The 25289-nt window shown below is 41.4% G+C and overlaps 1 protein-coding gene across 2 annotated transcripts in view; it reads right to left on the reverse strand.

Annotated features, from left to right (window-relative positions):
- Positions 1–25054, reverse strand: part of DAAM1 (dishevelled associated activator of morphogenesis 1) — a 187476-nt gene extending 162422 nt beyond the window's left edge. Inside the window, exon 1 of one of the 2 annotated variants that reach the window (XM_023231543.2) lies at positions 24897–25054. The gene's annotated coding sequence lies outside the window, so the exon portion shown is untranslated. The remainder of the gene's footprint in view (positions 1–24896) is intronic. The other variant, XM_023231552.2, reaches the window with a different exon arrangement.
- Positions 25055–25289: the final 235 nt, after the last annotated feature.

Genomic DNA, 25289 nt, shown 5'->3' on the forward strand with positions numbered 1-25289 from the left:
AACTCTCTTCTGACTGCAGCATCAGCTCTTTGGTGTTTTAAAATAAAATTTATAAAAGTAAGCTTCACCTTCCCTCCACCCACCGTAAATAGTGAGAGAAGGCCACAGATAGGCAAGACAAGCATTTACATATATGTATACCCTGCAACTCTTTAAGGGCTGAAACAGATTTGAGTCCCCTGGTATTACAACGTAAACAATTTTTCTTTCCATATAAGTACATGCTGCACTCACAGTTGGCGGTGGTGTCAGTTTACATCCTCCTTTGGTTTTAGGAATAGCAGTGGGTAGAGGGATAGTGGCCTGCACTATCAGGCCTAACTAACAGGATAACCCCAAAATACTGTGGGCATTACATTTAATCATGTGTGAAACGAGGTGGGATTATCAGTGGTTTTCTCTTTCCTTTTTTTTTTTTGTAGGCTGTGAAATAATTTATACAAATGAAATCTCATGGAAATCCCAATATATATAAGAGCTTGAAGCAGACAGGTTGCTTAAAGCTGGGAGGGATATGGGAGAAGGGAGGGGTCTCCCTTGAGGCATCTTCTAGAATCCTGGGACTCCACCACACATAATATGAAAACCACTGACAAGTTCCCCTTAATACAAAAACTCAATTCCACTTTTAGTAAAATACTTCTTTAGAACTTTAACTGAAACCACAGAAGACAAAATGGAAAGACTAACGGTTTCCAATCCCTGCTCCTGGGGAGGGGGTGGTGTGTGGGATCAGGGGTGGGGGCAGAAGTATTACAAGGGGTCCTTCATTCACAAGCATGTGAATGTCTGGCACATATACATATGCCAATTTTTCCAATGAATTTATATGCTGCGATTGATAAAAGTAAAATTCATTTAAAGTGTTAAATAAATTCAAGGTCATGCGAGAATCTGATCCTTTTTTATTAAAAAGGAACATTCTAAAAGATTGGGAGCCACTGCTACAGAGAAATAAACAATATTCCATTTGAAATAAATGATGTAAATAGATCTCTTAAAAACACTAACAATGGCCTTTAAAAAAATTTTTTTAAGATTCTACTACCTACACTGACAAACTAGTTAGATCCCTTGTTTACTAGCTGTGGCTATTAGAATGTTGCTTCAGGAGGATTATGAGGCATGTCCAAGCTGGGTAGGAAAGAATGTCACATTTGATAAGCATTGTCTAGCATGGCAGTGGCGGGAATAGGAAGTGGGGGAAGGGCATGTCTCCTGTATTTGGTGCTCCAAGCTACGTCAATCATTTTTATCAGACAATCACCTAAGATATGACAATTAGCAGAGACCTGAGTTCTAACTTGACTCGGACATTACACTAAAACACTGGAGAGTTTTCAACAGCATAAGCCATAATATGTGCTTCGAAACTTTGACTTAATTACTTATATTGGTTCACCTTGTGACAACTGATAGTATAAGAATTTCCCATTTAATACTATTTAAAAAAAAAAAAAAACAAGTCTTACTTCAAAAAAGTTTATACCTCCCAACCAGCTGACTATACTAAATGAATTATGGCATTATTACGATTACATACTTTGTCATATATTTTTAAGTCTAAATAGTAGAAACACGAGAACCTCAGTAAACACAGCCAATAATAGCTACCGGTTGTGGTAAAAATGAATGATGTTTTATCTTAGAAACTATGGATCAAAGTTTTATCCACTTAGGATCAGCCCCATTAAAAAATGAAACCTACATAAAGAAAGTTCCAAAATGTCAATCTAGCAATCACATATTTCACTTAAAATAAGAATTAACAAGCAATGGTTAAATCAGAAAATAACAGGAGTGTTTTGTATTTCTTAAAATTGATCTTTGAGAAGTTAATAAAATAATATGGAACGCCTCACCATTAATGAGAAAAATATGTTTGAATATTTTTAGTCCACAACTTTACTATCCATAGCAGGGGAGAGGCTGTTTAAAATCATCATTCTGCGTTAAAGATTTTTCACAAGATGTTTTTCAGTGCAAAGTCAAGAAAATATAGAAAATTAAGATAAAACATCTCATAATCCATTTTACACTGGCGGTGTTATTTATTCATAGAATGTGAGTGAAGTGTCTGATTATTTTACTCAGAAAGGCAACTAGCACTCTTGGAAATTCTATTCCTTCGGTCAATTGTATAGAGTTCAACCATCTGGCATTTGAAGGATACAAGAAATGAACAAATCAACTGGGGAGAAACATTCATTTTTGCAAGCTAGGAAGACAATGAGTTGATGTTTTGGGAGAAGGCAAACGTGACTTCCTCCTCTGCAGCGGCATCCTTACTCCAGAGAATCCTCTTTTAACAACCATTGCACCGCTCGGTCAAACATGTTCCCCAAACAAATGCACAGGGACCTACCTACCAACACCTGCCCTTCCAGAGAGTTCCACAGGATGTATGTGCGTGCATGTGTTTTATTTCTCAAAGACAGATGGAGCACTTTAAAATAGAGTCCCAGAAAATAAAATCTGAACAGAACCATAATACTCAATATGTCTTCTCTAAAGTATGCTGGGAAACACTGCATTATATTCTATTACTGGAATTACTATAACCATCTAAAATTTTAAACATGAAGCTCTCTATGCTTGAAAGAAGATTTATTTCTCTGTTTAAATTACCTAAAGCAAACCTAAAGTGCTTTACCAAACCTAAAGCACTTAAAAGAAAACCCATTTCTCCTACAATATTGGTTTATGATATATTGACAAAAAGGCAATTGGACCATAAGTACAGCATTTTGTAAAATTTAGGTGCTGTACAGGAAATGTTGTAAATATTTTAGCCAAGCATTTGGACCTGTTTTACAACACCATGTATAAACAAAATGTACTAGGCATAACATTTCTTTTATCACATAAATCATTATAATATAAACTTCTCCCTCTCTCCTCATAATATTTGGATTATTTCATTGTTCTATCTCCTTATTTTCCAAACAAGTTTAGTCCAACGGAAAAACTATGTATCATTTCCCTGGTTTTTATGCCTTCAGAAAAGCCTTCTTTGTAGCACTCACACGATCAGCAGAAAACTACTAAGATTAAGACAACACTAAGGCAAACTCCAGGAAATGCAAATTGGCAATAAAATGACAGAACCTAGCCTGAGGTTTCCCTCCAGATAATGAGGAGAGGGTATGTTAAGATAATTAATTATGCAAAAATGAAGCCAGAGACCCTTAATCACAGAGAAATATTTTAGGTCATTTAAAATGTACCTGGAGATATAAGCTTCCTTCCAAAGGGTTTAATGATTGCTTATTTATGAAAGTGTTGGCTTATGTGCATTGCTACTTATTTCCATTTCTGGTCATTTCAAAAATATTGAGATTTAAATAGATAAATTTGCAAACAGGCCATTTAAGAAAGGAAAAATATAAATGACTTAGGGAAGAAAGTTATATTTAAAAACTGTTAAAATACAAAAATACAATGTGATAGCTTTTGCTAGCTGTCCAATCACAGATAACTGTAATATAATAATACTCATTGTAGGCAATGGTGAAGTGAAAAATGCTTTAATACTCTTTTACTGTCAAGAGCGTCAAAACTTTGTTGTTGTTTTGGTTTTGGTTGTTTATTTGTTTTAGAGACAGGGTCTCATTCAGACCCTTGGGCTGGAGCACACTGGCTGTATCATAGCTCACTGCAGCCTCAAATTCCTGGGCACAAGCAATCCCCCCCACCTCAGCCCACACCCCCCACATAGCTGGGACTACAGGCATGTACCACCATGTCCATCTACTTTTTTCCTTTTTTTTTTTTTTTTTAATTTTTGTAGAGATGGGGGTCTCCCTATGTTGCCCAGGCTAGTCTAAAACCATGGGCTCAAGTGATCCTCCTGCCTTGGCCTCCCAAAGTGTTGTAATTACAGACATGAGTCACTGCGCCTGGCCCCTGCAAATCCTTCCTTGAGGATGATGTGGTCGTACAGATGTTCCTTGACTTACAACAGGGTTACATCTTGATAAAGCCATTGTACGTTGATAATACTGTAAGTTGAAAATACATTTAATACACCAACCTGCTGAACACTATAGCTTAGCCTAGCCTACCTTAAACATGCTCAAAACACTTACATTACCCTACAATTGGGCAAAATTACCTAACACAAAGCCTACTGTATAATAAAGTGTGGAATATCTCATGGAATTTATTAGATACTATACTGAAAGTGAAAAATAGAATACTTGTATGGGTATTCAAAGCACAGTTTCTATGGAATGCATATTCCTTTCCCACTGTGGTAATATCAAAAAACTGTAAGTGGAACCATCGTAAGTCAGGGACCATCTGTCCTTTAAAAAAAACAAAAATTACATACCTTTTGTCTCATTTATTTCTATGAATTTATCCTAAGAAAATAATCTAAAACATGGAAAATATGTTCATAATTTTAAAGGAAAAGCGAAAATGGTTATCTTGTACTGTGAACTGAAGAGTCATAAGTTCATACATTTGGAAAGGAGAACTTTATTTCTCATAAAAGATAACAGCCTGCAGGCTGGCCATCCTGCAAGCACTTGGAGGAAGGAGTAAAGGGAACAGAAATGTATGCCGAGAGCGATGGTCAAATGTAAGTATTTAACAGATTATACACAGGAGAAGTCCTGAATATTTATGAAAGGAGAAACATGCACATGCATAACTATTCTTCATGTCTGTATTGGCACTTTTTTTATGCTTTATTAAGAAATATCTGAGGCTGGGTAATGTATAAAGAAGAGAGGTTTAATTTGCTCACGGTTCTGCAGGCTGTACATGCATGGCACCAACAGTGCTGGACTTCTGGTGAGGCCCAGGAAGCTTACAATCATGGCAGAAGGTGAAGGGGGAAGCCGGGACATCACATGGCCAGAGAGGGAGCAAGAGAAAGATGGGGAAGGTCCTAAACTCTTTTAAACAATCAGATCTTGCCTGAACTGAGCGAGAACCCACTCGTCACTAAGGGGATGGTGCTGAGCCATTCATGAGGGATCTGCTCCCATGACCCAAACACCTCCCACCAGGCCCCACATCCAACATTGGGGATTACATTTCAACATGAGATCTGGAGCAGACAAACACCCAAACGATATTGATGCCTATTCATGGGTCATATGTTCAAAAAATGGTGGTATTAGCATGATCTGAGGGTTGAGTTTTCGGCCCTCTGATGTCAAAAGGCAAAGCAGAGTATGTGAAAACCCTCACTGGACCTCCTGGGAGAGTTGGCCAAAACCTGCCTAGAGATGGTGGTCAGTTTTTAGGAAGGGGCGCATCATGAAACTGGTGAGCTGCCACATACAAACTGCAAAGATGGGGAGTCCGGCCATGGCCTCAGATGATTGGCTGAAGGCGATGAACTTATGACTCATTTGTTTCTTGTTTTCTAGAGTTGGCTTCTGCTTACTCTGTAGGAAGAAATGCTGGTTAAAGGCTCATAAAGGGCATACTAAGATGCGTCAAATCTCCCATTCATCATGGCCAGGAATTCAATTTTTAAGGTTTCTCTGGGAGTCCCCTTGACCAACAGGGTGTCTGTTCGGTCAGTTAGGAGGCTTAGGATTTTATTTTTATTTCTCAGTACCATGTATAAAATGAAAATAAATGCAGCCATCTAAGAATTTTATTAAGAGTTTTAATTACATGAAAAATGCTTATGACCACATTTAATTGGGGGAAGAATGCAAAAGAACGCAGGTAATGTATAATGAAAAGCATTTTTAAAACTTCATTAAGATTTTTATCTATTTCTATGTACTTTTCTATGTTTTGTTTTTTTCCCCACAGTGAACCTAAATTAATATTATAACCAAAAAATAAGTTTCTGACTTAACACTTTCAGAGTGGCCTTGAAAATTCCCCATGCTGGGCAGGGCAACATTTCTCAGAGAAGGGAGTACTGTTAGCAAAAACCCAAGATTTCGAAGTGGGCAAAAGAGATTACTGGGTATCCTCTCAATGGAGTGCGATTTGTGGTCTAAGAGGCCCTCCAGGGATGATTTTTGATTTTTTTGTTTGTAATTAGGTCAGTGGTTCTCAAAGTATGATCTGAGGAGTTCTGGAGAGCCAGAGAACTTTTCAGTGTGTTTGTGAGTTCAAAACTAATTTCATTATAACACTAGGATGTTGTCATTTTCACTCTTATTCTCTCAAAGAGCATAGAGTAGAATTTTCCAGGGGCTTTAATAGCCATGATGAAGTCATCATTCACATAACATGAAATAGGTTTCATTATTGATATGTTTTAAATGAAATGAATAGTTTTAAAGCTTCTTAATTCTAATTTCTAATATGATAAATACATTACACAGTAAAATCTCTTTGGGATCTTCAATTTTTAATAGAGTCAAAGGGTCCTGAAATCGAAAAGTTTGACAATCTATTGGACCAGTATATCTCACAGCTCTGTAGAGGCAGAAACTCACTTGCAAAAAACATACAGTAATGTAATGCTTCTTGTCCATAGCAAAGCAAATGAATTTTGTCTGGTAGTGTTACAATTGCCTTACATGCCTATAGAAAAGATAAGCAAACATTACATTTTACCGCCCTTGAAAATATTAACCAGTGTTGTACACACTAGCAAATTTATTTCAGCATTTCTGATTGTGGATAGATGACAGATACACCGACAGACATATAGATACCTGTTCTTCAAATTCTCCTGTGAACGACCCTTAACATCTTAATGGTTCCCTCATTAATTAATGAACTAAAATTGTTGGCATGTGTTTACTTTATAACTTTGAGAATCTTATTTTTTAAATCTTTGAGAAGTATTCTTTAGCACCAACTACCTACCAGTAGATCAGTTCCTGCATACAGGCCACAACACTAATTAAAAATAAACTAATAATTAATCAAAATATGTTTTAAAACAAACGTAAGCTATGATAAATAAGTTTTACTAATTTAACAAAACAAACCCAGTCAAGACTCTACTTTACTTCCTAAATCTACTAGAGTATTTTTTGCTAAAGGTAGCTGAAGATAATACAAACTGATTTGTCAAAACTTCAGAAAAGTAGACTTGATTTCCAATATTTCTTACTAGTTTTCTCCTCAAAGTAGTTTGATCCTAATGAGTTTCTATTGTTAACACCCTGCATTCTAGAAGCTCTAATCTTTTCTCCAATTAATTTTAAATATTGGAATAAGAGTGGGATAAATATATCTTATTTTATAGATGAAATATCTGGCTGGGCTCAGAGGCTTACGCCAGTAATCCCAGCACTTTGGGAAGCCAAGGCGGGCAGATCACAAGGTCAGGAGATCAAGACCATCCTAGCTAACACGGTGAAACCCTGTCTCTACTAAAAACACAAAACATTAGCCGGGCGTGGTGGCACGTGCCTGTAATCCCAGCTACTCAGGAGACTGAGGCAGGAGAATGGCTCAAACCCAGGAGGCAGAGCTTGCAGTGAGCCAAGATCGCACCACTGCACTCCAAGCTGGATGACAGAGCAAGACTCCGTCTCAAAAAAAAAAAAAATACCTGAGCCCCAGAATGATCAAGTGAACTACACAATCTTACATGTATCAAGAGAGATTAAGAAAAAATCTCTTCAGGTTCTCCATTTGCACATAGCTTAGAACACTTTGAAGGCCAGGTGCAGTAGCTCATGCCGGTAATCCCAGTACTTTGGGAGGCCACAGTGGGAGAACTGCTTGAGCCCAGGAGTTCGAGACCAGTCTAGGCAACATAGTGAGATCCTGCCTTTATGAAAAATTTTCAAAATTTAGGCAGGCATAGTAGTTCAAGCTACTTAGGAGGCTGAGGTGGGAGGATCACCCTTGCTCAGGGAGGTCTACCCTGAACCCTGTCTCAAAAAAACACAAACAAACAAAAAAACCCACCTGATCCTTTACAGAAAAAGTTGGCCATCCTCTCTTCTAACCTACTGTATTATTATTTATCTCATCCCAAGGCTGTCTTTTCCTACAAAATGAAGTTTAAGTTAGATAACCTCTTCTATTTTCTTTTAGTGACAACCATATAAAATTATTCTCTTAACACAATATAAAGTGTTGCATTTTTAAAAAAAGAGAATATTCCAATGGTAAAGAATGTAAATATAGCATATCATGTCTTCAAGGACAAAAGACACGTCTTTGGAGAGCCTACAGATATGAAATAACTAGCAAAGGCTCACCGTAAAAAAGTAATTATTTCATGACCTCAATTTTTAAATCTGGTCATTTTCCAAAACTCAAAACTCAAATGTCTTTCTCCTTTAAGAATTTTTTTTCTTTTAAAGAAGCTAAAACCTGACTCAACAAACACACTCAGGTCAAAGATTTCAGCAAATCCAAACATCACTTAATATACTTACAATATGTTATCTATTTTCTGCAAGAACTTTGAACAAATTAATACACTGTAAATATATACAAACTTAAACTGCTCTCAATAATAGGAATCTGGAAAACCTGACATTTGCTTTACTGCTAAATGTATATGCTTCTTGAAATATCTCTATATACATGGACCTAGTAAATTTTGCCAATACACACTGTTTATCACATAGTTTTTCTACCTCTAGTAACCAGATAGTATAAGACATCAATTACTTTCACTTTAACCAATTTACAGGAACTAGAGGAAACAGAAAATCATGCTGTAACAAGAGTTCCAGACTGTGGAAAATTCTACAGGACAAAATAACACGGAGGATTCTCAAACTAGTTATATTAGTTTCTCTATGTGTATGTGTAGGAAGCATTCAATAATAAAACGTGGCCAGGCATGGTGGCTCACACTTGTAGTCCCAGCACTTTGGGAGGCTGAGGCAGATGGATCACAAGGTCAGGAAATCGAGACCATCCTGGCTAACATGGTAAAACGCCGTCTCTACTAAAAATACAAAAAATTAGCCAGGCGTGGTGGTGGGCATCTGTAGTCCCAGCTACTTGGGAGGCTGAGGCTGGAGAATGGCATGAACCCAGGAGGCGGAGCTTGCAGTGAGCAGAGATCGCACCACTGCACTCCAGCCTGGGCAACAGAGCAAGACTCCATCTCAAAAAAAATAAAAAAATAAAAAATAAAATAAAACATTTTAAAAATCTTCATTTTCACTCCACATAAAACAAAAAAAGTAGCAACAGGAAGCAATAAATCTGATGAGGGGATCATTTCAGGAAGACAGAAGGAGTCATGAAGCATATTTGTGAGTTGCCATTCATTTTAATTTTTATTTATTTATTTATTTATTTATTTATTTATTTATTTGTTTTTTAAGAGAGAGGTTTCACCATATTGGCCAGGCTGGTCTCGAACCCCTGACCTCAAGTGATCCACCTCCCTTGGCCTCCCAAAGTGCTGGAATTACAGGTATGAGCCACCGCACCAGCCCCATTCTGATGATTTTTTAGATTTTGTGTTTTCATTTTAATAATCATAAAGAGTATAATGGCATAAATGTATGTTACCTGATACGACAGGCAGAACTTTAAATGATACCCCATTACCCTTGCCCTCATATAATCTCCTTCCCCACTTTAAACGTGGATGGAACCAGTCACTATGATGAGATACCACTCTCATGATTATGTTTCATTATATGGTCAAAAGTAGATTACCCTGGGTGGGCTTGGCCTAATCAGGTGAGCCCTTTAATATCAGTCTTTTCTCCAGCTGATTACACGGAAAAAAATTAGAGATGTTCTCCACCTGGCCTGGAAGAAAGCAAACATCCACACTGTGAACCGCCAATGTGGGCCATGTGGAACAGAATATGGGTGGCCTCTAGAAGCTAAAAGCAGTCCCTGGCCCACAGCTAGTGGTCCTCAGTCCTATGGTCACAGGAAATAAATTATGACAACAGGCCAGGTGCGGCGGCTCAAGCCTGTAATCCCAGCACTTTGGGAGGCCGAGACGGGCGGATCACGAGGTCAGGAGATCCAGACCATCCTGGCTAACACAGTGAAACCCTGTCTCTATTAAAAAATACAAAAAACTAGCCGGGCAAGGTGGCGGGCACCTGTAGTCCCAGCTACTCGGGAGGCTGAGGCAGGAGAATGGCGTAAACCCAGGAGGTGGAGCTTGCAGTGAGCCGGGATCCGGCCACTGCCCTCCAGCCCGGGCAACAGAGCGAGACTCTGTCTCAAAAAATAAATAAATAAATAAATACATTCTGACAACAATTCATGAGCTTGGAATAAGCCCCTGAGCCCCAGCTGAAGACCACAGTGTGTTGGCTGACACCTGGATTTTTGCCTGCTAAGACCCTGGGCAGAGAATTTAGCCATAGCATGTGCAGACTACTAAGCCACTAAGTTTGTGGTAATTTATTACGCAGTAATAAAACTAATAGACCTTCATAAGCATTTTATATCTAAATAACACCACAGTATCTCAAGGCCTACCTTTGCACATGGGTTTATGATCCCATCAACACCAAGTGAGTACCCAAACATTTGGCAATTTAATTTTTAATACAGTGTTTCACAGAGGATAATGAATCCAAATTTGAGAAACCTTGAGCTACATAATCCCTGTTAAATAAAGTATTTCTTATCCAACACAGTTAGTTTTATAGGCAAGAGTTCATACTTGAATGCTTTTTATAATATGAAGACTTCTATAGCAGAAACATGCTGCAAAATAATCAAATGAACACATTTAAAGCACATTGTGACCAAGCCAAAGGCATCACCAAAATCTTAGCTTGTCATCACAGCAGGTATAAAGTATAACAAAGCTTTTTATCCTCTAATACCCTAGCTCATGATTAGGATGTATGAGACAAACATGGACCAGATTCCACTACAACAAAAATTTCTTTATAACAAAGATTCCCATATCTCAAGCGGTCCATAAATATTAAGGAATTGCCACAACTATCCTTTGTGAAATGTCATACTCTGTTTATTTACAGGAAAAAATGAGATGTACATGAAGATAACAAATGGGAAAGTAATATTATCCCTAAGGCCTAAAAAACTAAGATTCTACTTAGTCTGATGCTTTTAAATGTTTTTCAATAATAGCTTTATTTTGAGATATAGTTTGTGTACCATAAAATTCATCCATATACACTGTACAATTTGGTGGGTTTTAGGAGATTCATAAATGTGTCACTACTACCACTACTTTTAGAACATCTTCATCATCTCCAAAAGCAAGCTATTCATGCCTGTAATCCCAGCACTTTGGGAGGCCAAGGTGGGCGGATCACGAGGTCAGGAGATCAAGACCATCCTGGCTAATACGGTGAAACTCCATCTCCCCTAAAAATACAAAAAAAGAATTACCCAGAAGTGGTGGCGGGCACCTGTAGTCCCAGCTACTCGGGAGGCTGAGGCAGGAGAATGGCGTAAACCCGGGAGGCGGAGCTTGCAGTGAGCTGAGATCCGGCCACTGCACTCCAGCCTGGGTGACAGAGTGAGAGGCTCCATCTCAAAAAAAAAAAGAAAGCTCATGCTCTGTCCTTAACCGTCCTTCTTTCTTTAATATTTAATACTATGTCATGCTAACACATTTCTCTAGTAGCAGAAAACCTTGGGCATTCAAGACTCAAAATCAACATTTAGGAAAGACAAGAACAGGAGGTAGAAGATTTGACCATAGGCATCACAAATATCTTAAAAACTGATGTGGGATTGTAGAACTTCCATAACTGATGCTGTAAACATTCCTTTGAAAAAAAAAATGAACATGCTCCAAATAAGCAAAACAAGAAAGCACCTGCCAGGGAAAGCAAAGAGCATTTCATTGGGGAAACTCTTCACCTATTGCACAGGTTATGTTTATTTCAGAAGCTGAAGACAGAGGATGATCTGAGCTTTAGTCAAGTAAAACAAGACTTCTGTACTACAAAGGAAAAAGTTGGGGATTTTTCTAAGAACATACAGCATTCTGAAATGTATATGCTCAACAATAAGAACATTTTTTAAATAGCAAGTTAACAAATGAATGATGTTTTAAGGTGCTGCTTTTATGGTTTATGGGATAGTCCATAAAATGCCAAGTATATTTTCCCCTAAAAATCAGCCATTTTCCTTGCTTCTGCTATGCTTGCTAGAAGCCTGGATCTGAAATTGTCTGAATGTTTTTTAAAGCCATTTTATTTTATCTCCCACCCTCTTGGGTCATTATAACTCTGGGCCAAAGACAAAGTCCTCCATGAGATGTAGTGCTGGCAACATGGAACAGACAAAGGAGGGAAATGTGAAACAGACCTGCCCACTTCTATGAAGCCAGAGGAGGGTCTCACAGGAAGCTCACAGAGGTAGCTGTGAAAGAACCTAGATCCTTTCTAGATTATTTTAGATCCTTCTCTAGAAGGAAGGCTAAGAAGAGCATTTACTACTACTCTCCCCCTCAATTTTTATCTCAAGGATGCTGATGGTATTGACTATTTGTGAATGGGTAGTTTATTTCCTTCTTTTACACAGTAGATTAAAATATAAATTGATTCATCTACAGATTTAGAGGTTTTTCAGTTAAACCTGCCAAAATATAATAGAGCTTCAACATTATTAGAAGCATTAGGTTCAGTGTATTAGCTAGTGCACACGATATGTCAGGTAAAAGACCTTTCCTTTTCACAAATTCAAAATTCTAAAAAATCCTTTTTAAATAGTCACACTTAAATGGATATGATTTTTTTTTTTTTTTTTTTTTTTGAGACAGAATCTCGCACTGTCGCCCAGGCTGGAGTGCAGTGGCACCATCTTGGCTCACTGCAACCTCCGCCTCCTGGGTTCAAGTGATTTTTGCCTCGGCCTCCCGAGTAGCTGAGACTACAGATATGTACCACCAAGCTCAGCTACTTTTTTTCTGGAGAAGGGCAGGGCACGGAGATGGAGTCTTGCTCTGTTGCCCAGGCTAGACTGCAGAAGCACAATCTTGGCTCACTGCAACCTCCACCTCCCGGGTTCAAGCGAATTCTCCTGCCTCAGCCTCCTGAGTAGCTGGGATTACAGGCACCCACGACCACACCCAACTAATTTTAGTAGAGACAGGGTTTCGCCATGTTGACCAGGCTGTTCTCCAGCTCCTGACCTCAGGTGGTCCACCCACCTCAGCCTCCCAAGGTACTGTGATTACAGGCATGAGCCACCATGCCCAGCCGGACATGGAATTTCTAAAAACAAAGCTGTGCACTTAACCAGTTAGGCAGCCAGACCCAGCCCACATCTGCAACTATAACTACATTTCCCCAACCCAAGATCTTTCACTCTTCTCACCTATTTTCCCCTTTTGTTGAATGTCAGAATTACCTGGGGATTTTTTTTTTCTTTTTCTTTTTCTTTTTTTTTGAGACGGAGTCTCCCTGTCGCCCAGGCTGGAGTGCAGTGGTGCAATCTCTGCTCACTGCAAGCTCCGCCTCCCGGGTTCACGCCATTTTCCTGCCTCAGCCTCCCCAGTAGCTGGGACTACAGGCGCCCGCCACCACGCCCGGCTAATTTTTTGTATTTTTAGTGGAGACGGGGTTTCACCGTGTTAGCCAGGATGATCTCGATCTCCTGACCTCGTGATCTGCCCACCTCCCAGAGTGCATAGCCACTGCGCCCTGACTACCTGGGGATCTTTAAGAATCCTGTAGAATGGGCCCCAACTCCACATTTACTGAGTCAGCATCCCTAAACATCTCTTTTTTAAAATTCACTGCAAACATTCTGATGTGTATCCAGGGCGGAGAACTACAAGACCAGACAGAGCAGAAGAGGCTTGGATATCCTCAGAAGTCCCACCTATCCAACTGCGAAGGAACGTTGTTTTACATTTTATATGAAAATATATCCTTCTTAGGCATTATCTTTGCATTAGTTGCTCAAGAAAGGAACTTGGGTTGGTTTTTAAAACCTTATAACATTTTCATTTTGTACCCTGAAAATCTTACCAAGGTTTTTTCTGAAAGGCAAGGCAAGTTTCAGTGTTGCCAAAGCCCAAGTTTTAGAGTCAAGTTTAAAAAACATTCTTGTTTTGGGGAGGAAAAAGAATGGAACATCACCTCTTTAGAACCCTTCCCACACTACTGACTTGAGATAAGCTGTCATTTTTAAAGCTTAAGGTTTTTTTTCTAAAGCATTTTGGTGTTTGACAATAATGACAGAGTTGGCCTCCCCTTTCCACAAAGCCTATTCCTCCTTACCCACAGATAGCATTACTGACCTACCAACACAGGCCATGGGCTTCAAAGCTGTTTACCTGCTAGAATTGCTGGGCTTACCCTGACCCAGCATCAGTGTCTCACAAAGTCTCCTGTTGTGACCAAAGACACGTCCTTAAAATGTGGCTGGCCTCCCAGGCTGTGGTCATGGAAGAATGGAGAAGTGACCCTAAAGGGTCTAATCCACTGACCTTTACTTTGCTCTAACCAACTGCCCAAATAAATAAAAACAGCAGGGTGGCACAGTTTCCCAGATGAATTCCAATTTATCCCTAAATATCCAGGCTTGGTTCAATGATTAAAGTCTTCAGACCATCCAAAACTCTGTCAAATAGCTCTCAACCAGGGGTGATTTTGCCCCCAGGGGACATTTGGCAATGTCTGGAGACATTTTGGGCTGTCACAACTGGAGGAGGGGATGTTACTGGCATCTAGTGGGTAGAGGCCAGGGATGCTGTTAAACATCCTACAGTGCACAGCACAATCTGCCTCACAACAAATAATTATCCAGTTTCAAGTTTCAAGAGTGCTCATGTTGGGAAACCCTGGGTTAGAATACAAAAATGGGTCATCTGCCAGCCCACTGCTAGATAAACCTTTGAAGAGACATTCATCCCAATTGAATTTAGTTGAAAATAGGAATCACAAACTCAGTGCCTTCAAGGGCCAAGGAGATACATATCACATAAACTAAGTGGCTGTGCATTAGGCACTAGAGGGTGGTAAGGTCTGTGACAAATCAGAATATAAACGCTCACTAAAATATCACTCCTTTTTAAAAACAATGCTGTGCTGGCCTAGCAAAACATGGACAGCCGGCTACATTCACTCTGTGGACCCCCTGGTGGTCAGACTCCAGTTTAAAGTGAGGATCAGCCCGGCACAGTTGCACACGCCTGTAATCCCAGCAACTCGGGAGGCTGAAGCGGGAAGATTACTTGAAGCCAGGAGTTCAAGACCTCATGTCAAATTTAAAAAAAATTAAGTAGAAACTAAAAAAATAAAGTGATGATCAATTTAAACAGAACTGTATGATCACCAAAGACCCTGTTGAGTTTCATCCCTTATATCCTACAGAACTCCTGAGCTGTGCAGTTGAGAAGAGACTGGGGATCAGATCATGCGGGATTAGCTCCAGCCAAGAACAGGATCTCAGGACACTGTGCCAAGGCAGGGGCGGCCAAGGTTGAAAACTGGAGGCAAAACTCAGAGTTCTCCCTCACTGATCTCCATTTTAGGGAAACTCAATGGATATTATTTTGACGATTACACAATGCCACATAAGTGAGGTCATTATTTTAAGAGGATACTGTCTTCCCAAAAATTTAGAATTTTTATCCAGAAAATAGCTTATTCTATGTGAATACACTGTGAATGAGAAAAGAGAGGCCCAGAGAGTTTAAAGGAATTGCCACGATTACCCAAACTGAACCTAAAAATTAAACAGTGTGTCTTTTCCCTCTGTGCAATTGCAAAGCACCAAGAGACAGGTGAAGAGATTTCATTCAAGGTGTTAAACATGTGTGATTAAACTCTCTACCAAACAGAAGTGACATGTAAATTAAATCTACATTTACTCAGCATTATCCTCTTTCCTCAATAGAAAAGTCATCCACATTTGTCCCAGATCACTGTTTTAAAATCTCTTTATCCCCTAACAGAAGCATTAAAAGCAGGTTAAGTATCTCCACCCCTCCTTTCAGATCAGGCTGTAGAGAAGAAAGGCAAATCAGCAAATGGTGCCAGGCACGGTGGCTCACACCTGTAATCCTAGCACTTTGGGAAGCCGAGGCAGGTGGATCACGAGGTCAGGAGTTCGAGACCAGCCTGACCAACATGGTGAAACCCCGTCTCTACTAAAAATAGAAAAATTAGCTGGGCATGGTGGCAGGTGCCTGTAATCCCAGCTACTTGGGAGGCTGAGGCAGGAAAATAATTTGAACCCAGGAGGCAGTTGCAGTGAGCCGAGATTGCGCCACTGTACTCCAGTCTGGGCAACAGTGCAAGACTACGCCTTAAAAAAAAAAAAAAAAGAGAGAGACAAATCAGCAAATGGAAATGCAAGAAGGAAGCCCCGATATGAACGTCCCCGAGTGTACGCATACTTTCTGTTGAAGGAATTCCTGGCCTGAAGAGACAGCATAAACAAAAGCCATCCAGCAGGAAACAAATGATAAGAGAGGTGAAACCCAGTAACTCTCTCTGTCCTCCCCTCTACCTACTTCCCTCAACTTGTTCGTCAGAAAAACAATCTGAGCTTGAGAGAATTACAATCTAAGCCTTCCTCTCCCAGCTGCCACACAGCTCTCATTCTAAGTTAGAGCGTTAAGGGGGGAAGACATGCTTTTCTGTAAGGTCAGTGATGGGACTCCCAAGATATGGCACCTGGCAGACTGGAAACAGCCATCTCACCCTGCCCACAGAGAAGCCACAAGAGCAGAACTGTCAAGTTGCAATGCAGGGAGTAGAGAAGGAAAAGGAAAGGTATGGAAGAAACGTAACTTCAGTCACAGCCTGAAAAGAAATTGGGTTAAATGTAAAACTATATACATTTTTAAAAAAATGTTAACCAGCCCTTAGCAGAAAACATCATAGGCAAGGCAGTTTCCTGCCACAGTTCCTAGAACTTCTATAGTTGGAAGTGTCACCTACTCACAGAATCTCAAGCCCTAAATGGGTCATAGAGTATTTCCAGTTCAATCTCTATTCTTGATTTTTAAAATACAAAAAATATAATAGCAGTCCTGTTCATTTAAACTTCTGAGAATATGGTGCAGTCAGTCTCAGCCACTGGCTTCAATTCCAGCATTTATTTATCACATGTCCTCCGACTTTTAGTTCACATTACTGACAGTGCTGAGCAAAGTACCTCTAACGCAGAAATGATTGTCACACAAACAGGATGGGGAAACCAAACAGAAATGGTATTGTTCTTTCTTTTCCACCATCAGCCTAAATCAAATAGCGGCCACTAATAATGGGTTAACTATAGCTGCATTTGAAAAAATAACTCCAAATGGGTTGCCTTGAACAGAAATGTATGACATTCTCCATATTCACAATTTCACTAACTTTCAAGAATAGAGAATGCAGCAACGTTCTTCCAATAGTTTAAGTTGTCTGTTTCATTTCCTTTAATTTCTTACAATTAGTTTTTTTTTTTTTTTTTTTTTTTTAAGGCAGAATCTCCCTCTGTCACCCAGTCTGGAGTGCAGTGGAGCGATCTTGGCTAACTGCAAGCTCTGCCTCCCAGGCTCACACCATTCTCCTGCCTCAGCCTCTTGAGTAGCTGGGACTACAGGCGCCCGCCACCACGCCCAACTAATTTTTTGTAATTTTAGTAGAGATGGGGTTTCACCGTGTTAGCCAGAATGGTCTCGATCTCCTGACCTCATGATCCGCCCACCTTGGCCTCCCAAAGTGCTGGGATTACAGGCGTGAGCCACGGTGACCGGCCAATTTCTTACAATTAATTTTGTAATAAATTCTGGGGATTTAGAAGGGTCTCTGATCTAAACCTCTTGTTACAGAACTGCGGATTCTAACTTGTGTCTAAACATTTCACTGTTTGGTTTTACCAAATCTCTATGAAACTAATAACAAATTTAAGCTTAGGCACATATGAACAATCTATCTCATCTGGTGAATAATGTTGACCACCATCCTCCACTCTTCTTCTTAGGCACAAAAATCCAGAACTTTATCGAAGAGTAAGCCCAGAAGTAGCACCAAACACACATTGATGGCATCTGTCATTCTGCCAAGAAAGGAAAAAGATCAAGGCTATTGGCTTTGGCAAACTTTTAGGAAGCTGCCCCTAGTCCTGACCTAATCTTCACAGGAGGACAACTGTTAGAAGCGTACGGTTCCTTAGCAAGCTGCTGGCAGTCTTGCCTCTCACTTACAGCGTTTCCCTACCAGTTCGCTTGAAAATATGGCACCTTTTTTTGCCCCTCGTAGTGATAGCTGTGCACTGATACGTCCACAATGTACACTCTAGTCCCCAAAAGCATAATTTATTTAAAAAAAAAAAAGAAACAGAAAAAATCTGACTAGAATTACAGGTACAGTTTGTGGCTCCAAAACAAGGCAAAGCTAACCCATGCCCTTGACCTGGTTTGTATGTCACTAACAAACTGAGCTTAGCCAAAAAGCCGGAATATAAGATCCTATCTCAGAAAATAAAAGATGGGCATCTGTATTACCGCAACAATGCCCAAAGCTAGGATCTGGGCTATCTACTCCCTAAATTCAGGAAGTCTATCAGATGGGCAACACTTTCCAATCACACTGCAGGTATTTTTTTTAGACATAAAAATGACAAAGACCAGTTTAATAGGTGACCTTAATTGTGTGCCAGCAGAAATACAGGTAGCCTTAAAACCCCAATCCTGGTGTAATTTATAGAACAGAATAAACCCAGGTTATTACTAAAGGTGAATGACATACTTTAAAAGTATAACAAGATGAGGCCAGGTGCAGTGGCTCACGCCTATAATCCTAGCACTTTAGGAGGCTGAGGCAGGTGGATCAAGAGATCTCTACTAAAAATACAAAAAATTAGCCAGGCATGGTGGCGGACGCCTGTAGTCCCAGCTACTCGGGAGGCTGAGGCAGGAGAATGGCGTGAACCCTGGAGGCGGAGCTTGCAGTGAGCCGAGATCGCGCCACTGCACTCCAGCCGGGGCGACAGAGCAAGACTCTATCTCAAAGAAAAAAAAAAAAAGTATAACAAGATGAATGATTAAGAAAAAAATCTTCTGAAATCAATGTCTGTTCAAAAAATTTTATGATTGTGTAGCCTAATGGCTAACAAGGCTTTTGTTTTCATGTTTCCCTTCCTGGCAATATGCCGTTAAGGCATAGCTTTCCTATTATTTCCTTGTGTTTTAGTCAATTGTCTTCATTAAATATTGTCTAAGTGGCACAATATCTAGTTTTAAGCCAAAAGGAAAAGATCTATTGTAAGTCAGGAAATCGCACCAACTGCATTGGAAACTGAACTTGCTTCCCTAGTTTTCCCCATTTAATTCACAACTGTGGTTATGGTTTAAAAGAATAGAAATTGTTTATTTGGCACCAAATTTGCTCCACTGTAAAAATAAATAAAAGTATCTCTTCTGAGGTGGGGGGAAAAAAGTTTATTTTAATATCTAAGGCTATCCAATATTAGATTACATGTTTGACTACTGCTCAAGTGTTCATTATTTTCTTTTCAAAAGAGCTTTCACAATTTATGTTAAAAGACTACAGGGAAGAGGGAAGCTGAGAAATTATGGGCCCTCTTAACTCTCAATGCAGGCTTCTGTGGTCCTGTTCTGGGTGAGAAGATCTTTTATCAGATGAGGGATTCAACCCAGTGAAAAGTTATCTCACTTAACAAATAGGGTCTAATGCTGGACAGGCTCCAAATAGATTTAGAGCTGTAATATAAGAGCATTTCCTTTTTCAAATAATTTGTCTATCGTTTGGACAGCAAAAGAGAGCTCCAAAGTTTTATCATTTAAATACTCAAAAGCAACATTTTTAATCTCATGCAACATTTTCTGTTTCAGAAAATCAGGCTGTAAGAACCCATGACATGAAGAAGTCATTGTACTCTCAATTAACCCAGGACTTACTGACCCAGCACTGTCTGAGAATTAAGAGACTCAAAGGAAGCTGTGATTCCCCCAACTCCAGTTGCAGAGAAAAGAATAACATGCCAGAAAGTCAGAAACCAGACAACATCAGGATGTATAAAGAACTAGACTGCTTGGGTCCCTAACCTGGTCTGCCACTTACAGGCTGTGTGGCCTAAGCTGGGCAAGTTCTTTAACTTCTCTGTGCCTCAGTTTCCTCATCTAGAACATGGCAATAAAAGTATCTATCTTGTATAATTTTGTGGAGTCAATAACATAGCCCATGGAAAGTATTAGAAAGGGCTTGGCATGAGGTAGGCACCTCACATACAATATCAGTATCAAATTAGCTGTAAGTGTTGTCTGGTCAGGCTAAGGGCGTTAAGGAGGAAGGGCAGGGAAAGCTTCCTGGAAGCTGTGGCACCTGAGCTAGATATGAAAGCACAAGAGAATCCAGACACTCAGAGGGATGCACATTGCAGACATGGACAGCCATTACTGCAGAAAGTCACAGAGTAAAAACCAGGGACACTTAAACATCAATGAGGAAAACAAGCTCCCCAAAGCTAAAGGTGTATTTGGCAACCCCAGATTAATTGGGAGTGATGGGGAAGGCTCTGTACACTTGTTGCTGTGCTTCTAGGACTTCATATTCAGTTCATTTTTAGACACATGTTCTATGTATGCAAACTTGTGGACTATGAATGCAAACTCTCCCTGAAATGCTCTGTTCTCCCTCTGCTCCTGGAACAGTGGAAAGGATACTAAAAAATTAAAAGGTAACCTTTTATTTCTGGAAAAAAAAAAAAAAAAACATCTGCTGGAGTGAAATACAGGTCACTAAAATCAACTTGAATCTCATGCTCGTCTGTCCCTGTTTCAGTGGGGCTACAAACAAGGTGACAGCTCAGAGAAAGGGGGTATGATTCAGATCCACGCTTCAACGCTGGTCTCTATCAGCAGCCTCAGCCACTCTAAATAATACAATCTACATAAAAGACAGTACACTTGCTAAGTGAATGCATCTTCAAGAGGGGTATCATCCACCCTAGCCTGATCTGTCAACCAGACTTTACCTCCAAGCCACAGACAGAAATACAGAAAATGCTCTCAGCACCAATTTCTTAAGTAGTACCTGTGCAATCAATTTCCTCTCAACTTTGAGGTCTTGAAACCACTACAACAGATGCTGTGCATATTTAAGATAGGTATTCATTTAGAAGATTACCTCTATCACCAAGTTAGAAATTGTAATACCAAAATTAGTCACCATATTCCTTATCCAAAGAGAAAAAAATCACAACAGAATATAGAACTTTCATTTTGACTGGTGTCCCCTCTAGACAGAAAACAAGTTTGCTGACTGACCCACGTTGGACACCTTGATTTGCTTCAGGCAATATAAGGATAGACTTAACACTGGAAATACCAGAGCAGGGCTTGAAGCCAGGCAGGGCCCCACAGCAGTTACAAGCTCTGTGATTATTTCCTGAACCAAACACCTAAGGCACTCAAGGGTACCAAGCTTTGTTGGAAAAGCATGTTTCCTCTGGTCCAACAGCTGCAACTTTAAAGTGTTTTCACAGAAGACCTCAAGCTTCTCTTTATGCCATCTCCCAAATATTTACAAAATGAAACACTTTCAATCAGAACTGTTTTGTTTGTAAACACCTTATTTGTTTTAAGGACCATAGTGCCAACACTAAAAGCAGCCTTTTAAACAAAGTAGCTCAAAACCACACACACACACACACACCCCTTAACACGCAGAACATGTCCACAAAACAAGAAAACCAGGATTCAAATTCCTTAGCACCTACTCATGGAGCTCCTGTAAGCACCACCCAAGGATGTGACCGACCACACCCTCTTCATTATCACACTTCCTCACTAATTTACTAATTTATGCTCCTGAAAACCCACAGAATCCGACTACTGGATGGTAACATGTTACAAATGTTAGGCAAATGTTCTTTGCCATTTCTTTCACATCAACCAGTCTGAAACAACTGATCCTGTTTACAGAACGGCTCCACCTCAGGTGAGAGGACTATTGTCTCCCAGAAGAGCTGGGAGACACTGGTGGCCTGGCAAAAACTTCTAGGTATCTTTCTCTTGGTGCCTCTCCCTAATCACGTGTCATACACCTCCTGGGAAGATTATCTGGGCCAAGGATAGTGCAACTGAGAGAAATCTAGAAATGCCTGGTTCAAGGGTAATAAGAAATTGTAACTAGAAAGAAACAGTCTATGTGAGTGAATGTATTCTAAAAGCAAATAATTAGGAAATATGTCTATTTCGAATGCACAGAAGGCCTTTTATGCCGACAAGTTTTGGTTTATGATGAAATGAACAAGGGGAATGAACATTACCACAGATGACAGAACTATCAGTGTAAATAATACACACCTTGGATCTCCATAGTTCTGCTAGTTAATATTCATTTAACAAATATTTATTAAAGACCTACAAATCAACGAACTGCTCTAAACATGCTGGGGAGATAGAAAAGGACAAAACAAAGACCCTACCTCAAGGAGCTTATAATCTAGTAGGGTAGACAAGCAGAAGAATGAAGGAAATTTTCATTTAATGATAAGTTCCAAGAAAAAAAAAGTGACAACTTCTGATCCTGTTTCCTCATGGGGATGTAGCTACCTACTTAAAATAAGATAGTGTCAACCACCAAGCACACAGCAATCCCAAGCATTTACCTGACTACAGATACACATGCATAGACACTCTCTCATGCATTGCATTGCATTGCATTACACATGCATTGCAACTCACAGAACTGCAACATCTGTGATAATGCACATTGGTATAAAATGCAAGCAGAGGGGAAACAAAATATTTGTATAAGTCAATTACACTTAATGCAATTAAAAATAACTGCATTCATTAGGAATCTATAAAAAGGCAAAACCTAAACCATTATTTATAATACTAAAGTATAACTAGAAGGGTCCAGATACTGCAATAATAGTAGTAGTAGTATAAACAGTCTTACAAATAGTCACATAGCTGCCTTGCCCATATAACCCGATGGCACAGTATCAGAAGCTAGGTTTAAACCCTGAACTTCAGATAACTTTGAGGGGGAGAAAGGGGGAAGAAAAAGGACAACGACCAAGTCTATCTTAGAATCATAGGCTATTGCACCTAGAATTAACGTTAGGAAACGCTCTATAGCCTTTCCCTACATTACCAAAGAGAAAACTGAGGTCCAGAGGTCAAGGGTTAACCCCAGCGTGGAGTAGCTAGTGACTGACAGAGCCAGAGTAGGACCCAAGGCTCCTGGTTATGGCCCTGCATGCTTCGCCCTCAAGGACCTGCACCCTCTAGCCTGGCTTTAGATTTTATGAGAACCACGAGGGACTGCAGTGACTTCCAACCGTTATTAATTGTCCCTAATCACTTCCAATCAGCTGCACCTAGAGCAAATTGAGAGCCTTACTGGTGACCAGGGAACTCTCTTTATGCAGAACAGGGAAGGGCGCCTTTCATGACAAAGCTGCCTCCAACACCATAAACTACCTTATTGGGGAAATGATGCGGCTAGCCCGAAAGGGGGAAGAGATTTTTCAAATTATAATTTTCAGAGTTTGCCTCAGGAAAAAGGCGCCAATTAGTTTCAGGGAGGGAGGTGGTGTGCTGAGGTGTGGCACGGGGAAGGGAAAGGGGTCTAGAACTGTGTGCAAGCTATTTAGGAGAGAAAGGAGAGAGTCCCAGGCTGTGAAAGGGGCGAGGAAGAGAGAGCAGCTGGGCCAGGGCAAGCGTTTGACCACACCCACTAGCCACTCCCTCCCAGCTGCCCGCAGAGCCACATCGAATCGAAACAGCAGTGGCAGCAGCTAAGATTCCGAAGGCAGGAGTCGCCATGGCAACGGGATTCATCTTGCAGGCAACTCCGCTTCAATTCACTAGGTCCTGCTCGAATCTCAAGAAACTACCAGCTCTACGAGAGCAAAAACGGTCACGGGTGGCATTTGCTCTTGATGCCCTCCAGAAAATGGAGATAAAGGAGAGGGAAATGGAGTTCAGGCATCACTAAATATGTTATGGGGCGAGAGGTAGCTCCGCAAAGCCAGGCCGTGAACAACTTGAAACCTTAGCAGGGTTTGATGAATGAGTAAACGAACAAATGAAGGTACTAGGGAAAGGGAAAGAACATCTAGAGGACTGAGAGCTCTGGGCCTCGTGCACATCTCCAGTCAAAGGGCAAGCCGATCACGAGCAGCTGGCTTTCAGCACCAGCTGGGTAAACCCGATTATCCAGCCCTTCTGCTCCACAGCCAGCCTAATCATTAGATTATCCGACACCCCCACCCCCGCGCCCCCACCTCCTGGCCCAGGGCTTCAGGGCAGGCGATTCGCCCCAGCCCAGGTACTCTATGCCAAGGGACCATGGAGACTGAGATGCGCCCTCTCGAGAGGGACGGGCGGCAGGAGCCCTCTGCGGTGCCTCACAACCGGATTCGCAGGCGGCGCAGCTTCCCCGGCCGCCAACACCCCGCTCTCCCTCCGCAAAGCCCGATCGCCCTTCTCTCTGTTTTGAAACATTTAGGTCCAACTTAGTCTGAATTACAGGCGCTCCGTCCCTTTCGAATGGGACTGGACGTGAGGGTGCCAGGGGTACTGGGGGCTCTGCTCGGACGCGAACGAGTACACGAGTCCCTTCTTCCCTGTCGCCACCGCCGTGTCCACCAAGCCTGCCTCGGGGTTCTCCCTCTCGAAGCCCCCGGGCCGGGAGCTCCCGGACGCCGCTGCAGTACCCGCGGCCCCAGCCCCGGGGAGCCTGCAGCAAGGCAGCGAGTGTTACCCCGCCGGCTCCCCGGCCAGCCGGGCGCCTTAGAAAGAAAGAAGGGAGGGACCCCCGTCCTTGGGGGCGTCTTCCTCCCTGCTGCCTCGGTTTGCGTTGCGCTGCAGCCATTTTCCCACCCCCAGCTAGGCAGCCGAGAACTGTCTCGGTCCCGTTCCCACCCAGACCCAACCTGAAGGACGGGTTTAATATTTACCTACTGGCCCGGGAGCTCCGGGGAGGCAGCTGGCGGGCGCGCCGCGAACTCAGCGCCCGGCCCACGGAAGCACGCCCACCCCCGCACCACTGAGCGGTGCCACTTAATGAATGAGTGCGGCGGGCAAGGAGGCGCGTCCCCCTTACCTGAGCAGCCCCTGCATGCTGGAAAGGCGGCTCTGCACTCTGGGTACAATGGGATCCGGTTAAACAGTTTCCTTCACAGCCGCTCGTAGGTTACTAACTCGCAGGTGACATCACCCTCTCCTCGCCTGATAGGATACAAAGTGGCTCCCACTGCGCATGGACGCTCCGGTAGGGCGCGCAGACTCCTGGGAGTAGTAGTTCCAATCTATTAGCTGGGCCGGGACAGCTTTGCTGTTGGGACTCGTGGAACTACACCTCCCGACATACTCCTCGGCTCTTCTGCCCCGCCCCTTTTCCCTCCCCCTTCTGGACCCGCCCCCTCCCAGCCTCACAGTCTTGCAGTGTTAGCGGTGGTCGTTTCGAACCCTAGCTGCGGACCGCACGGGAGAGTGG

The sequence above is a fragment of the Piliocolobus tephrosceles genome, chromosome 6 (assembly GCF_002776525.5).
Source record: "Piliocolobus tephrosceles isolate RC106 chromosome 6, ASM277652v3, whole genome shotgun sequence".
Classification (NCBI taxonomy): Eukaryota; Metazoa; Chordata; class Mammalia; order Primates; family Cercopithecidae; genus Piliocolobus; species Piliocolobus tephrosceles.